Here is a 12,751-nt window from a genome sequence, read left to right as displayed (position 1 = left end):
AAAGTAGTAACATAAACTAGGCATAGTTTTTATTAAACAAAAGCAGGTCTTTCTCCTTTAGTCAAGCCACTACCACACACATCCTTCTAGCCCCTCCTGCTGCTCCCCTAGTTCATCCATTCCTTGCCTTTATTTGTGGTACAAGAAAGTAAGCTGTGAGCACTCATGGCTCAGTAAGTTCCTTTCCTACTCACCAAAAACCGTATAGCATATCAAAATCACAAGACATAACGCATGGAGACAATTTCATCATATCATGCAGCATATCATGGCATATCGTAACATAATCGTAAGGTATCATGGCATAACATAACATGATCATCAAATACACCCTGACATATCATAACATCATCATAAATATCATGGCATAATCATAAGGTATATGCAAGGTGAATTTTTAACATGTATCATGAAAATATATGCAACATGTCTTTTGAAAACTTATAATATACATACTTAAACATAATCTCAACATAAGGGGGGCCCCGGCTTGTACCACATACATAAATGCGCGCGTCCTATGTAGGTCCAAGGTAGCAAGTCTTGAACCCTACAAGGTATACATACTAGGCCCGTTTCTTAGTCCATCGACCTAGGGGCACTTAGGAGCTCATCCCTAACGAGGCCCGTTTCTTAGTCCATCGACCCCGAGGCGCTTATGGAGCCCACCCTTTGTACAAGCCTTAAAAGTAAAGTAGCATGTCATACATATCATAATTCTTAACCTATCATTCATGTCATATTCATATCATGAAGAGTGCTCCTAGTTTCAACTGATAGGGAAGCAACTCTTAGGCATAACATAAAGCATGTATAATTGGGCACACACCACATCATGAATTTGGGCACACAGCACATCATGATCACATGCATAATTGGGCACACAACACATCATGAACTTGGGCACATAGCATATCATAAATTTGGGCACATAGCATATCATAAATTTGGGCACAAAGCACATCATCATGCATAGGTCATAAGCATACATAAATGAGTATAGCAGCATGGCATATTCTTATCATATCATAAAGCATTGCATGAGAGGCACATGGGAGATCATAATTAGGTCTCTAACCCTAATATCATGTAGTGTCCGAAACATATAGTTGTAGCCTAGGTTAGCAAGCAACATAAAAGCATGTGAACCCTAAACCATTATCATATCCTATATCATAAGGAACACCTTGAGCATGCTTAGTTTGGGTTCTAAGCTTCCTAGGTCTTTACTTTTATCATGGCCGAAACTCATCAAGCCTCAAATTAGGTTATAAGCAACATGCAAACATGTAAACCCTAAACTAATGTCATATCATATATCATAAGGAACAACTTGAGCATGTTTAGTTTGGGTTCTAAGTTCTCTAAGCTTTTAACCTTATCATGGTCGAACCCTAGCAAGCATGATTCTAGGTTACAAGTACCATGAAAGTGTTGAACCTTAAACCAATATCATAACACATATCATGAGGAACATCATAAGCACATTTAGTTTAAGTTCCAAACTTCCTAAGCTCTTTAATCTAAGGTGGCCGAAACTTGTTAAGCATGGAAACCATAAACAAATTTCATAGCATTTATTACAAGAAACATCATGAGCATATCTAAGTTGGGTTCTAAGTTTCCTAGGCCCTTAAACTAATGGTGGCCGAAACATGTAAGACATAGACTAGTTTTCATGTGACATAAAAGCATGGAAACCCTACACAAATTTCATGGTATTTATTACAAGGAACAACATGAACAAACTTAGTTTAAGTTCTAAGCATCCTAGGTCTTAAAACCTTGTGTGGTCGAAAGTTATAGAGCATGTAACCAAATTTCTATGCAACAAACAAGCATAAGAACATCAAGTTAGTTTCATATCATTTCATCAAGAAGGTCATGAGCATCTTAGACTTGTTTTAAACTTTCCTAGGCCTCAAATCTTAACATGGCCAAATCTTCATAAGCATGAAATAGAGTTCAAATTAACATATAATCATGGGCATATCATATTAGCTTCATATCTTATCCTAGGGAAATCATGGCATGCTTAGTTTTAGGTTTAAAGCTCTCCTAGGCCCTTAGTTCTACCATGGCAGAATGTTCATGAGCATGAAAATGAAGTTCCAATCAACATACAAGTAGGAGAAAATGTTAACAACACCATTATCATAGAGCACATATCATAAGAACAAGGGAGCATGTTTAGTTTGAGGGAGGGACATACTCAAACTAAAATTTCCATGGCTACTTGATAGAGCACATACCATACTCTTACTTTATCTAAAATTTCCATCCCCTTTTAACAATAATTCATGATGGCTTAGTGGTCATTCCATAACTCCTAAAGGTTGCCATTTAATTAAAAAGTTTCAAGGTTCAATCCTTAACCTCACCTCGTTTCTTTTTATATCTTTTTGGTTCTATCTCCCTTTTTATTCTATAAAAACAAAGGATACTCACATATGTATAACTACAAGTTTTTCGTGGGTGTTACAATGACATGGTGCATGTTGGTGCAGGAAGCATCCGACGATCGACCGTTGTTTTGATAATGGCAAAGGAATTCAAAGTTAAGTTGTTTTGTAATCTAACATACTTAATTGAGTGTTTCAGACAAGTCCTAGCTGCGGTTAGACAGGTAGAAAACCCTAGGGGGTGGTAACCCTAGGTCATAGGGGGTGGTAACCCTATACGGAAAGTCTTGGTGGGTCGTGAGCTTCAGGCAAAAGTCCTAGGGGGGGTAACCCTAGGTGGAAAGTCCTGGTGTCACGAACCAAGTGAAAGACTGGACCAGCTGGGAAGCGAAAGTCCAGCAGAAAGTCCGTGATGTATGCCCAAGGGCTGAAGATAGGAGAGATCAGTTATCACTTCCGGAAGGCACAATTACAAGACTACGGGCAAAGCGTTTCAAGGAAGCACTAAATGGGCTAATCAAAAAATATTGGGAGGACTATCAACAAGGAGAAACCAAGATAATTGCAACTGCTAGTCGTGGCCTAATCCACGTAATCGGGCATAACCATCCATGACTGGCCGTGCTTAACGGAAGAACGCTAATAAGCATGTAAAGCATGGGAATTCGTCCATGCATGAAGACTTAAGTATTTTAGATTGTTTAATGAAGCATGCAACTTGGGACTCTAATTGTGCATACATTTATTTTGTTTTGGGTTTCTAGATAGCTTGCATGAGGCATGCAACATTGGGACTCTAATTGTGCATGTACTTATCTTGTATTTTTCCTTGTTCATTCCCATTATATAAGGGAGGGACATCTTAGTATGAAGCAACTTAGTTTTTGGTGAGATTGTGTGCTCTCTTAGTTCTTGAAAGGACTTGTTGAACTTATCGAGTCTACTCTCGTGGCGTTCAACCCATCGAAACATATCACCCCTAGGTGTGGCGTTTCTTTCCTTCGTAGGCTTGGTTCGTGCCAATTCTTGGTTACGGGTCAAGGCTCACACTCTTGTCATTTAGTTCTTGGGGGTTTTATCCACCTTTGTCTCGGGTTCCATCACATTTGTTGGTGGGGTTCATATCATCTGGTATCAGAGCTTCGGTTCAAAAGCAAAAAAAAAAATCGTGGAAAAAAAAGAGAGCGCATCGAAAAGACAAAAAAAAAGAAGAAGAAAGCGCAAAAAAAAAAAACTGTTTGTGTGAATCGAAGTAAATTGTCTTCAACAATTCTTTTCTTGTTTTCCTTATTCTCAAACTTCTACTCTTTAATTTTCTCTTAAAATTCTGTCATCATAAGTTTCGGTGGCATCTTTTGAATTGCTACGTGATATTCTGATTTGTTCTAGAGTTTGATCAAGAACTGAGAGATATCATCAATTGAGAGCTACCACCCAAACGTGAGTTGAGTGCTTCTGAGGTTTTCTTGCATTTTGCAGCCATGTCCAACAACCAGGAGGATGGAGCAAATGAGGGGGCTAGGCCACTTCCGAACCTACAATTACAAGCATTGATGGGGGAGATGCAGCGGATGATGAGGGCGAAATTAGAATCTATCCATGAGAGGTTGGATCGGGTGGAGGATGGGACACCAAGAAGACATCAACAAGACCGTATTACTAGACCACAACGAAGACACCCAAGGGATTGATGTCGAAGAAGATGAAGAGGTTATTATGGAAGACTTTGATGAGCAAAACTACAATCGGGGCTGGATTGACATCGAGGAGATAGAAATGGAACTAGAAGAAATAATGATTTAGGAGGGATTAAAATGAAGATTCCAACCTTCCAAGGGAGAAATGACCCAGAAGCTTACTTGGAATGGGAAACTAAGATGGAAATGGTATTTGACTGTCATGAATTCTCAGAGTTTAAAAAGGTAAAGTTACCTGCCATTGAATTCACTGATTACGCTATTGTTTGGTGGGATCAAGTGGTGATGACTCGGAGAAGAAACAGAGAGTAATCTGTATCCACTTGGGAGGAGATGAAAGTGCTCATGAGAAGGAGTTTGTACCCAGCCATTATTATAGAAGCTTATATCAGCGGCTTTAAAGATTATCTCAAGGCTCCAAAAGTGTGGATGAATATTTCAAGGAGATGGAGTTGTCCATGATCCGAGATAATATCGATGAAGATCGGGAAGCCACCATGGCCAGGTTTTTACATGGTTTAAACCCAGAAATTGCTGATATTGTTGAATTGCAGCATTATGTTGAGCTGTCAGACATGGTCCACCAAGCACAAAAAGTGGAAGAACAACTCAAGAGGAGAGGATTGGCTAGGAGGGGACAACCAATGACTACTCATGGCACATGGCGGACAGCTCCAAGAAAGGAGGAACAACCTCAAAATAAGCCAAAGTTTGAACCCTTCAAGAAGCCCAAACCTACACCATCTACTACTCAAGGTAATCGCGAGCCCATTTCCTCCAAAACTCGTGATATCAAGTGTTTTAAATGTCAAGGGCATGGTCATATAGCTAGTCAATGTGTGAACAAAAGGGTGATGGTAATAAACGCCCAAGGTGAACTTGAGTCGAAAGATGAGGATGAAATAGTTGAAGAAGTGCCACAAAAAGAGGACAGTGATGATGAACAACATGCTGTTATCAGAGACTTATTGGTGGCCCGACGAGTTCTCAATTTACAAGCTAAGGAGGAAGAAGGTAATCAACAGGAAAACTTATTTCATACCCATTACTTTGTTAATAACAAGGTTTGTAGTGTTATTATTGATGGGGGGGGGGGGGGGGTTGCACCAATGTGGCAAGTACTGATTTGGTGGAGAAATTGTCACTACCAACTCGGAAACATCCGCGACCTTATCGACTCCAGTGGCTAAACGATTGCGGTGAAATCAAGGTAACAAAACAAGTCTTGGTAGCAATCTCCATTGGCAAATATGAAGATGAGCTGTTGTGTGACGTGGTTCCCATGCATGCATGTCATCTATTGTTGGGAAGACCTTGGCAATTCGATCGAAAGGTAACACATGATGGCCTCACAAATTAGTATAGTTTTACTTTGAAAGGGCAACCTATTATTCTTGTACCGTTGACTCCAAGACAAGTTATGGAGGACTAGTTGAGACTACAAAAAGCAAATGAAAAGAAGAAAGAAAAAAAAATTGAGAAAAAAAAATTGAGAAAAAAGAAGTAGAGGGAAAGAAAAATGAGAGGAAAGAAGATAAGAGGAAAGAGACAAAAGGAGTGGGCAAGGAAAAAAAAGGAGAGAGAAAGAAAAATATTTTTTATGCAAAAAAAAGTGAGATTAAGCGAGTTTTGTTTTCAAATCAGCTGCCCCTTATCCTTTTGTATAAGGAGGCACTCTTTAGCACTAACGACCTTAACAATTCTTTGCCTAGTGTTATTGTTTCTCTCTTACAGGAATTTGAAGAGGTCTTTCCTGAAGAGGTTCAGCATGGCTTACCTCCCATTAGAGGAATTGAGCACCAAATTGACTTCATACCTGGTGCCTCCATTCCGAATCGACCTGCCTATAGAAGCAATCCGGAGGAAGCAAAGGAACTTCAGAGGCAAGTTAATGAATTATTAGAAAAGGGGTATGTTCGAGAAAGCATGAGTCCTTGCGCCGTGCCTATGTTACTAGTTCCCAAGAAGGACGGAACATGGAGGATGTGTGTGAATTGTCGAGCCATCAACAACATCACAATAAAGTATCGCCATCCAATTCCTAGGATTGATGATATACTTGATGAATTGCATGATTCTTGTGTGTTCACAAAAATTGATCTTAGGAGTGGATATCATCAGATTAGGATGAAGGAAGGTGATGAATGGAAAACTGGTTTTAAAACCAAACATGGCTTATATGAATGGTTAGTAATGCCTTTTGGCTTAACTAATGTTCCTAGCACTTTTATGCGTTTGATGAACCATGTTTTGCGTGCTTTCTTAGGAAAATTTGTAGTTGTGTATTTTGATGATATTTTGATTTATAGCAGAAGCTTAGAAGAGCATGTTACACATTTAAGGTTAGTTTTGAGTGTGCTAAAAGAAGAAAAGCTTTTTGCTAACCTCGTTAAATGCTCCTTTTGTACGGAGAAAGTCGTGTTTCTTGGTTTTGTTGTTTGTACTAAAGGCATTGAGATGGAAGAGGAAAAGGTGAAAGCAATCAAGAGTGGCCAACACCGACAACAATTAGCCAAGTGAGGAGTTTCCATGGTTTGGCCAGCTTCTATCGACGGTTTGTTCGTGATTTTAGCAATATTGCAACTCCTCTTACTAAAGTCATCAAGAAAAATGAGTCATTCAAGTGGGGAGAGGAGCAAGAGAGGGCCTTCAACACTTTGAAAGAAAAGCTAAGTTCTGCTCCTTTACTAATCCTACCAGATTTTTCTAAAACCTTTGAAATCGAATGTGATGCTTCTGGTGTTGGTATAGGTGTTGTGCTTATGCAGGAAATGAGACCCATTGCTTATTTCAATGAGAAGTTGAGTGGAGCCACTCTCAACTATCCCACATATGACAAGGAAATGTATGCATTGGTGAGAGCATTGGAGACATGACAACATTACCTATGGCCAAAAGAATTCGTGATTCACACAGATCATCAATCTCTAAAGCATTTGAAGAGCCAACATAAGTTGAACCGACGCCATGCTAAATGGGTAGAATTCATTGAGACATTTCCTTATGTGATCAAATATAAGCAAGGAAAGGAGAACGTAGTTGCTGATGCACTATCTCGAAGGTATGCTTTACTGTCCACTTTAGATACGAAGTTACTTTGATTTGAATATATCAAGGATTTATATACTAACGATACTGATTTTGCTAAGGTGTTCAAAGCATGCGATAAGGTTGCATTTGGTAAGTTCTATAGGCATGATGGGTTTTTATTTCGTGAAAATAGATTGTGTGTGCCTATATGTTCGTTACGTGAATTATTCACTAGGGAAGCCCATGGTGGTGGATTGATGAGTCATTTTGGCATTACTAAGACTTTAGGGGTTTTACAGGATCATTTCTTTTGGCCATATACGAAACGCGACGTGGAAAGAATTTGTGAGAAGTGTATCACTTGCAAACAAGCTAAATCTAAATTGAAACCCCATGGCTTGTATACTCCTTTGCCTATACCTAGTGAGCCTTAGACTGATATTTCAATGGACTTTGTTTTGGGATTACCCCGGACCAAGAGGGGGAGAGATTCAATTTTTGTTGTGGTAGACAAATTCTCTAAAATGGCGTATTTCATTCCATGTCATAAAACCGATGATGCATCGCATATAGCTGAATTGTTCTTTAAAGAGGTTATTAGGTTGCATGGCATGCCTAGGACCATTGTCTCTGATAGAGATGCAAAATTTTTGAGTTATTTTTGGATGACTTTGTGGGGGAAATAGGAACTAAATTATTGTTCTCTACTACTTGTCACCCCCAAACTGATGGGCAAACTGAAGTGGTCAATCGAACCTTGACCTTTTTACTTCGTGCGGTCATTAACAAGAATTTGAGAATATGGGAAGATTGTCTACCTCATGTTGAATTTGCTTATAATAGGAGCATACATTCTGCGACTAAATTTTCTCCATTTGAAATTGTTTATGGTTTCAATCCCTTGTCACCATTAGATTTGATTCCTTTAGCTGTAAGTGAGCATATAAACTTAGATGGTAAGCAGAAGGCCAAATTCGTAAAGAAGATTCATGAACAAGCACGACTGAATATTGAGAAAAGAACTCAGCAATACATGCAACAAGCTAACAAGGGGCGCAAGAAAATTGTGTTTGAACCAGGAGAATAGGTTTGGTTGCACCTATGAAAGGAGCGATTTCCAGACAAACGTCATTCTAAACTTCTACCTCAAGGGGATGGCCCATTTCAAGTATTAGAGCGCATCAATGATAATGCCTACAAACTTGAACTACCAGGTGAGTATGGCGTACATTCTACTTTTAATGTTGCTGACTTATCCCCGTTTGATGAAGGTGATGATTTGAGGACAAATCCTTTTCAAGAAGGGGAGAATGATGTATGCCCAAGGGCTGAAGATAGGAGAGATCAGTTATCACTTCCGGAAGGCCTAATTACAAGACTACGGGCAAAGCGTTTCAAGGAAGCACTAAATGAGCTAATCAAAAAATATTGGGAGGACTATGAGCAAGGAGAAACCAAGATAATCGCAACTGCTAGTCGTGGCCTAATCCACGTAATCGGGCATAACCATCCATGACTGGCCGCGCTTAACGGAAGAACGCTAATAAGCATGCAAAGCATTGGAATTCGTCCATGCATGAAGACTTAAGTATTTTAGATTGTTTAATGAAGCATGCAACTTGGGACTCTAATTGTGCATGCATTTATTTTGTTTTGGGTTTCTAGATAGCTTGCATGAGGCATGCAACATTGGGACTCTAATTGTGCATGTACTTATCTTGTATTTTTCCTTGTTCATTCCCATTATATAAGGGAGGGACATCTTAGTATGAAGCAACTTAGTTTTTGGTGAGATTGTGTGCTCTCTTAGTTCTTGAAGGGACTTTCTGAACTTATCGAGTCTACTCTCATGGCGTTCAACCCATCGAAACTTATCACCCCTAGGTGTGGCGTTTCTTTCCTTCGTAGGCTTGGTTCGTGCCAATTCTTGGTTACGGGTCAAGGTTCACACTCTTGTCGTTTAGTTCTTAGGGGTTCTATCCACCTTTGTCTCGGGTTCCATCACATTTATTGGTGGGGTTCATATCAGTCTGGAAGCTCCGAACGCTGAGCAAAAGTCCAGTCGATCTAGAGGATCGCAATGGCAACAGGTAAATCTCCTGAGTGGAGTAGGTGAGGACGCGTTCCCCGTAGAGGGAACAGTAGGCGTCGGGTCGACCTAGGGTTTCCGGTTGGAAATCCGAAGTCAGACCCGGATAGTCCGACGACTGTCAAATATATCTATCTTATTATTTCTGTGCTAACTTTATTTTTCAGGGTTTGTGTTTGGGACTAACACAATTTGCAGGAACAAAGGAGCAACTTAGACCTCGGATGAACAGTGTTCGAGGCGCCTCCATGGGGCTTGGAGGCGCCTCGGGAGCTAGCCGAAGCCAGCTATCTAGAGACGCTGGAAGCACCTCGGAGGAAGCTGGAGGCGCCTTGGACCAGGCATTGGAGGCGCCTTAGAGCAGCTTGAAGGCGCCTTCAGAGGGATGAGGTGCGACCAGGTTTGCGCTGATCCACCCGTGCGACTCGGCAGCCTGGAGGTGCCTCGGACAGGCTTGGAGGCGCCTCCAGTACTGTTTATAAGGGGACTTCGAACAGCAGCTCTATACAACTTCGCACAAGCAATCTTTCTGCAACCTGCTACTAACGAGACGTTCCGATAAAGCCTCAACTCGACGCCGACAACCCGGAGCTTCAGATTTAGTCTTTTGTTGTCGGTATAATTTTTATTATTACTGCCTTGAATTGTACTTAGTTTGTAATAGTTTTTACGAGATATAGTTGTTGCCCAACGTAAACGCTCAACGAGCGTGGGCCTTCGAGTAGGAGTCGAGATAGGATCCGAACGAAGTAACTTATCGTGTCTTCTGTGTGTTTGTGCATTTTACTATTTACGCTACTTTATTACTCGCGATTTACGAATTCGAAAAGTGTGAAAGCCACGAGCGCTATTCACCCCCCCTCTTGTGCTTTCGATCCAACAATTGGTATCAGAGCGGGGTCGTTTTGAATTGGTGTAACCACCATTCAAAGCAATTTTACGTGGTCATTTTAATCTTTTCGGAGTCAATTAGAATTAGCTTTGTAGCTACATTCTAATTCGTTTTAACGAATCAGTTTTGCTCGAGACTAGTGCAACACCACTCGAGTTCGCAAATTCTTAACTTTATTTCCCACACTGCTAATCCAAGACCTAGTCTTGGGATATTCCTATTTTTTGTTGTTGCATATCACAAATGGCCCAACAAGAAGGTTTCAGCATCATTCGCCCCCCACTTTTCTCCAGAGAAGACTTCGAATATTGGAAGGGGCGAATGGAAACCTTTCTCAAGACACAGTTTGACACGTGGATGATTATCAAGACTGGACTACAACTGCCATCCAACAAAGACGGCAAGCCGACACCCTGCGAAAAATGGGAACCGACCATAATCAAGAAGGTGGAAATTGATGCCAGAGCAACCTTCACCCTCCAGTGCAGACTGACCAAGGAGGAACTCAACAGAGTTGGACCATTCTCCAGCGCAAAAGAGCTTTGGGATAAGCTGATCGAACTCCACGAGGGCACCTCCAACACTAAGGTAAGCAAGAGAGATCTCTTGTTCAATAAATTATATAATTTGAAAATGCAGGAAGACGAGATGGCCAGCCAACTTCACGCTCGTATACAAGACATACTAAACTCCCTCCACGCGATCGGGCAAAAGGTCGAGAACATGGGGCATCATAAGGTATGCACTTAGTGCTTTTCCGAGGAGCACATTGTGGGCATCAATGGTAGATGCCTACAAAGTCTCCAAGGATTTATCTTCCATTAGACTAGATGAGTTATTTTGTGAATTTGAACTTCATGAGCAGTCTAATACACAGCCACCCGAGAAAGGTGTAGCTTTGCTTGCAGGTACCGGTAGAACACGCGAACCAAGATCACGACGAAGAACTGAGCCAGAGTCGGAACCAGAACCAGATTCAGACGATGAAGATGACGAACTAACAACCGAACTCGTGAACTTGGTAAAGAAGCTCTACAAGAAGAAAAAGGGCTTCAACAAGAAAGGCCTAAAGAAGGCAGTACAATCCAAGGAGGGTCAACCAAGCTCAAAGATCAAATTTGAGGTGATCTGCTACGGATGCAACCAGAAGGGGCACATCAAGGTCAACTGCCCAAACCAAAAGGATGCAAAGAAGCAGAGGAAAAGGAAGGTACTCAAAGCGACTTGGGAAGAATCCTCAGAAGAAGACACCGACGATGAACTCGATCAGACGAGTCTACTTGCGCTGATGGCCCAGGACCAGATTGAACTGTCCGAGAGCGAGAGCGAGTTAGAAGCCGGGTCCGAGCGAAGCCACGGATCCATATCTGTTTCCGAAGGGCCTAATTCCTCGGTAAGTATTCCTCGACTAAACAATCTAGTCAATTATTTATTACGAAAATTAGCTAAGTCTAATCTTAGAATTAAGTCACTTCTAAAGGAAGAAGTTGTCCTTAAAGAAATGACTAACTCCGAACCTTTGCCTGAACCAATTCAGACTGGAAACTCGACTCAAGTCCAAAAACTTGAGGAAGAGAATTCCAGCCTGAAAACTCAGGTCAAGGATCTGGAGAAAATATTAGAATGATTCTCTTTGGGTTCCAAGAACCTTGACCTACTTCTTGAAACACAAAGGGCAATTTACAATAGAACTGGACTAGGATTCAAATCGAAAAAGAAATATAAATCATATTTATCACTTATATAAAGAAAAAATAGAAAAATGGTCCAAGCATGGGTCCCCAAGTCTAACCTGATCAATCAAGTTGGACTTGGACAATATTGGGTCCCTAAGGATCAAATACATTACCTCGATAAATCATATCAGGCTATGATATAGGGGGGGCTAAAAGAAAAATAATAAAAATTAAATTAAATTCAAATTAAATCGAAATAAAATTAAAATCAAATTAAATTAAAAGTAAATTAAAATAAAATTAAATTCAAACTAAATCAAAATGCAAAGGAAGGCTCCAGAATAGCTAGCACCTCCAAAAATAATCCACCCGATAAGGGTAAACAAGAGTAGAATATCCAGCCGGGTAATTAAGGTTAGATTGAAAATGGGCTAGGTTTAACTTGACCCACGGTACTGGTGAAATATTGGATGATAGTACGTTGAGGAAACTTAGTCATCGCATGTCTAGGAAGATATGGCTTCGACCTGGTGCATTTGGCTAAGTGGAACTGACCGAATCTACCCTTTATGGATCCTAACCAGTTAGACCAAGGTTTTGTATTAAGTTCAATGGGTAGGACTATTTGGAAAACCTCGAAGGCATGGTTACTTCAATGATGTCCTTGTGACTCACCATAGCCCAGAAGTTTATCCAAAGAACGCCTACTTGTTGAACCCAAAGCTAAACCTGAATCTAACACAAAGTTAAACTAAACCCTAAAATTGAACTTAATTCATCTCACATATATTGTAGGATTACCTTCTTGAAAATTTAGATCGGATGACATGACTAAGAAATAAATATTTAATTAAATTTGTAATTAAAATTAATTCAAAATTAAAATCGAAATTTAAATCAAATCAAAATTAAAATCGAAATTTAAATCAATTCAAAATTAAAATCGTAATTAAATTTGTAATTAA

General features: G+C 40.2%; 1 pseudogene; it reads left to right on the top strand.

The window, feature by feature from the left end:
- Positions 1 to 4,207: 4,207 nt before the first annotated feature.
- On the top strand, positions 4,208 to 8,333 carry LOC122026862 (annotated as a pseudogene).
- The last annotated feature ends 4,418 nt before the right edge of the window (positions 8,334 to 12,751 follow it).

Source organism: Zingiber officinale, chromosome 10A (assembly GCF_018446385.1).
Source record: "Zingiber officinale cultivar Zhangliang chromosome 10A, Zo_v1.1, whole genome shotgun sequence".
Taxonomy (NCBI): domain Eukaryota; kingdom Viridiplantae; phylum Streptophyta; class Magnoliopsida; order Zingiberales; family Zingiberaceae; genus Zingiber; species Zingiber officinale.
This window is presented reverse-complemented; position numbering and strand designations above follow the sequence as displayed.